Source organism: Hylaeus volcanicus, unplaced genomic scaffold (assembly GCF_026283585.1).
Source record: "Hylaeus volcanicus isolate JK05 unplaced genomic scaffold, UHH_iyHylVolc1.0_haploid 10387, whole genome shotgun sequence".
Classification (NCBI taxonomy): Eukaryota; Metazoa; Arthropoda; class Insecta; order Hymenoptera; family Colletidae; genus Hylaeus; species Hylaeus volcanicus.
Window position 1 is genome coordinate 257 of NW_026532175.1, and position 5,045 is coordinate 5,301.

Below are 5,045 nucleotides of genomic sequence, written 5' to 3' on the forward strand. Positions count from 1 at the left end.
CCCATTTATGTTACGCCAGCACCCAGGAGATCTAGGCCTAAAGGTAAGAAGTAAATTTATATAGTGGCCCAGTCTCTACATTTTTTTTAATTTAGCTACTGAAACAAACAAAGAATTGCAATTCATGAAGAAAGATGAAATGGAAGATGAATCTTTACTTCTCAAACGTGTCAAAAAAATTGCTAACGTATCCCCTCATAATTTGGACTTACTGAAGGAATTAAAAAAAAAAATTAAAAACTAAAAAATGTTTAACTCCTTATTTAAAAGATGGTGGCGTTAATTTGGTGAAGTCCATGATTGTTTTTTTTTTTTGCCAAGGAATTTTCATGGATTTTCTAAACTAGAAAATAATGGGGAAAGTATAAAATCCGAAGTTAATCGTTTTGTAGCAACACTTTAAAGGCTAGTTGGTTGAAGATTTAAATTTGTTTTAGGCAAATATATATTTAGTGCATGTATAATTTTTTGCTTTATAAGTTATTTTATAATTTTCTGGTTAATTTTTTGTTAACCGTAAACAATCATACTAATTTTAGTACTTTATATACAAAGCTTCATGACACATTACAAAAAAAAATTAAAGCCTCTGTTTAAATAACAATATTTAAATTTTGAATTCAAAATATCCATAAATATATCGTTATTTTTAACTGTTTAAAAGTTTATACATAAAACTATCCTTTTTGTAAAGGGTTAACAGATCTAGTATTTGTTTAAGTAAAAAAAATTGTCTGAATGGTTTTCCAATTAACCACATTCGTACACTGCTACTTTCAGAAACATGGACAAAAACGTATTTTGAGAATTGAGGCTAATACAGATGACCAGAAAAGTTTGTCAGTGATTGAAAACAAATATGATTATACTTGACAAAATATTGAGAATCCAGGACGTGAACTGGAAACGTTAAAGAAAAGAAAAAAAGTCAATAATTTTCACGTTTTTAACGTGATTGCTAAACATTATTTAAACGTGTCTAATAACAGTCTAAATTTTGCATCAATGGAATGCTTTATAAAAAGTTATCTTAAAAATTTTAGTTTTTACCTAAGGACAAAAAATGAAGTATGAGGTTTCATTACCATGACCTTTTCACTTCCCTGGTAAAAAACATGGAATTCTTTGGATTTGTTTTGTTAGAAATAATAGGCAATTAACATTTAAATAATCATAGACTTTATTATTAAATGCTGAAAAAAAGGGAATTACAGGAGTTTAAATTGTGAAGTAATGTTTGTATTCATACAAAGCATAAATTTGGAAAATCCTTCAATTTAATGCAAACAAAATGCAACTCGTAAACATTTAAAGCGTCGCAAAAAATTTATATTCAAATAACGTCTCTATTTTTAAATTACACAAAAGTTAACAATTCTCTATTTGTTTTTCGCAGCGAAAAATTTTTAAATAAAAACGATTTTTCCTGAGGTGAATATCTGGCGTTAGAGATATATTATTGTTAGCATTACATAAATCTGATGCATTTTTTTGCTTTTTTAAAAATATTACTAATCACTACATTTAATTTTTAGATGGGACAAAAAAATACTTAGTCGTTGATTTTTAAAAAATTTGAAATTTTATTTAAACAATATTTTCTGTCGGCACGAAACGTGACTTGTGAGCTGATTGAAAGATTCCGCATCAATTAAAGATTCTTTAACACATAATAGATATCGGAGAATTAGCGTCTTTTACAAATTATTACAGATTGTTTTTTAACTGATAAACACCTCTAGCTTTTTAAGCTTGGTAAGTTAACTTGTTTCCTTCAGGCCAGCTAGTTAAATTATAAAGTTACAATTATTAAAAAAAAATTAAATTTTTCTGTGTATAAAAAATAAAAACATTAAAACAACGTTGATAATTGAGTGTTGTGATACAGCAATGTTGTATAATTGTTTTTGCAATCGGACACTGCGTCTAATTGTGCCTTGTCTATCTCGAACACTCTAGTACTTCAACCTTTATCATTTAACCGACAAATTTATTTCAAGAATTTTGCTTGTAAATTTTAAAAAAATTATTTTTCAGTTTATACACTCAAAACGATATCAGTAAATTTAAATTCTTTTAATGTTTAGTGTATTAGGTGTAATGACGTAACGTTGCAGTTGTATTTTTATTATTGAAAATCCTATTCCTTTAATTCCAATAAATCGTACAGCATGGTGCACAATAGCCGAATAACTGGACATTCTTTAGTTATTATAATTACACGTCGGTGGACGATGTGTCCGACACTAAAATTTATATTTTTTAAAAAACGACTTCGCTTTACGTATAAAAACAGAGTTAAAAACCTCCGGGGTTAGGCTGAAGCTTGCTTCCACATAAATTGTGATATTTTATTTTCCTATTTAGTAGGATAACAAATCTACAGGAAAAAAATTCTTACTATGTTGTTTTTTTAAGCACTCCCCTACCCATAATTTCTTAATTCTTTCGCGTAAAACTGTAGATTTCACAGATTTTTGATTTTTTCGTTTCTACTTTTACCTTTGTTGCCTTACTGTTTGATTCTTGGATGCTTTCTTCCTGGACATTCTTTAGATGCACAATTAGTTTACTGAGGATGGTGTATTGATTTGTTGTCTTTTTAAATTGTCCTTTAGTATTAGAGATATTATTTTCTATTTCTAATATGCACACAAACAAAGTAATACCATGTGGCGGGACTCCAAAACCACGTAGTACACGCGTTTTCAGTATTGCGTAATAACAACTTCTTACACATAATCGAAAATGCCCGAAACGCCTCATGATATTTGATGTCAGCAAAAAGAACATAACTTCATTTCCTATAACACAACAGAGGACCGAGAGAGATGGTTGTTTTTGAAACGGAACAAAGTACTTAAATTTTTTTTTTTCTCACTAAAATTGCCTAGGCTAAAAATAAAACAAATGTTGCGTTGGTTTCAACGATTTTTACTCTAGATAATTTTTGCAAAATAAATGACGAGAAGTATTAATCCAAACGGACCTATGTAGTTTTAAATCTCCGCTTTAACACTCTGTCAATTTTCTTTTATTTAATACCATCTTATTAACACCACCTCGTTGATTTACGAATGCTACAATCTTTAACAACGGATCAGTTATTTTTACTTCAAGCGACTTTTGCGTTGAAAAAGTTTCTATTCTATAAACGAAATAAATTAATGTTTGGTTTATGGAAATTTTACACGATAACTATTGAAAGATTTGTCAACTACCTTTTCGTAAAGTTTTGTGTCGAGTTAGTTTTAATCAACACAAATGAAAAATGGCATGAAATTCAATTTTTATTTGCTTGAAACATTTTACAATTAAATTTTAATCAGGTTTTAAGCAAAACATGACAAAACGCTTAATTTGAAATTCCTAAATAAATTTAGCATATCACAGGAAGGTAAACGTTTTCTTTTTTTTTCTTATGCATTTTTAATTCAGGCATTATATCACGAAAACATGCAATCCTCTGGTAGTTTTGTTGTCCTTTTTGATAAAGACATAGTGAATTTTACAATACTGTCCCCGCTGCGGGACTTTAGAAACGTTTGTTGAATTTCGACGCATATAAATAAATGCATAACCTCTATTCTATACTTTGTTTCTAGTGAAGATACTCATTTTTTTTATTTTAAAATTAAAATTATGATTTGTTATAATGATCAGTTTTATTCAAGCCGGGTACATATATTTAAATATAAGAAAAAACTTATAATGTATTTAAATTACGTTTTTAACACAATTTAAATGTTTTTGGATAAATGCTGGCGCTTTTATTTAAATCTCATCTTGATTATTTTTTTATTGTGAAACAGTTGTAACAAAATTTAATTTTATTTTTCAAAATATCCTGTTACGTATGTTGGTTAAAAGCCCTGGTAACAGAGTGTCTAGTAGTGTGAGCAGTGTTTCGAGGTGATATTTTCAGGTGAAAAAGAAAATGTAAACACTGGATTGCTGCACTTCATGTGTTTCTCTTCTTATAAATAATAAAAAATTTTTTTTGATGTTTCAGGCTGTGCATGAAAATAAGTTGATTATAAATCGAAACACATTGCTATTAAATTGGAAAGTCGTTATTTGTTTTTTACTCTTTATCAAAAAACATAACAAAACATTATAAAAGCTACGAGTACCAAGGATCGAACTTGAAGTTTCTGCGTGTCATGCAGACATCATAACTACTAGACCGCACCTGCGAGCTGCAAATAAAACCATTGTGTATTTGATATGAAACGTATATTCAACCATTTTCTTATCTAGGTATCATACAGTGTCATTTTCTATGTCAAAGTATTTGTAACTACTGTGGTAAACGTCTATAAAGAAAAAAAATTCCTTCATACTTTGTTAAAATTTCAATGCAACGAGTGAATTTTAACGGAACATCTAGCTAAATTGCAACATTTTTTCAGTTTTCATGTTGCTGGAAAATTAATGTAAGGTAGTTGATTAATAGAATCAAATAAATTTTCAAGAGGTTGTTTTTTTTAAAGAAACAATTATTGATTAATTTCCATTAAAAAGAACCCTGGTTTCAATAATTTATTTTATATTCTCACAATAGACAATTTACAAAGTATTATTTAGTACAAACAAAATTGCTTTGTTTTGTGTGCTAAAAAGCACTACACTAACTCAGTGTAAAAGATTTCCAACTATTGTTTATTTGAAATCTTAAATTCTACATTACGTTCAAAAATTCACCGCTATGTACGCTTCAGTCGGGTTTTAAAACAATTATAGTTTGAAACATAATATGTATCGATGTCGGACCTTGAGCGACAAACACTAAAATGTATAATTTACTATTCTAAGCCACTTTTTGACCAGAGACTCGTACTTACTATGTTATAGAAATATAAAAATAAAGGTTTAATAAATTTCTGATTTCGTGTTTTCTTTTTTTATAGCATTTTTGAGAGACTAAAATCTTTAAAATTTTTTTTATAAAAGATTATCTGTTTCTGAAAAAATAATCAATGAAAAAGGGAATAAAAAAAAAAGGACACTTTCTCCGGGGTTAAAAAGCTATAACATTAACAGTA

At 28.2% G+C, this 5,045-nt stretch overlaps 1 long non-coding RNA gene across 2 annotated transcripts; it reads right to left on the reverse strand.

The window, feature by feature from the left end:
• Positions 1-2,015: 2,015 nt before the first annotated feature.
• LOC128882321 (uncharacterized) lies at positions 2,016-5,022 on the reverse strand. Of its 2 annotated transcripts, XR_008458350.1 has the most exons (7): positions 4,845-5,022; positions 3,222-4,788; positions 2,990-3,148; positions 2,737-2,939; positions 2,517-2,642; positions 2,430-2,458; positions 2,016-2,380 (listed from the first exon to the last, which is right to left on the reverse strand). It is a non-coding gene; the product is annotated as an uncharacterized LOC128882321 (long non-coding RNA). The 2 variants fall into 2 exon arrangements; XR_008458349.1 differs by having other exon boundaries at positions 2,430-2,642.
• Between the last annotated feature and the right edge of the window lie 23 nt (positions 5,023-5,045).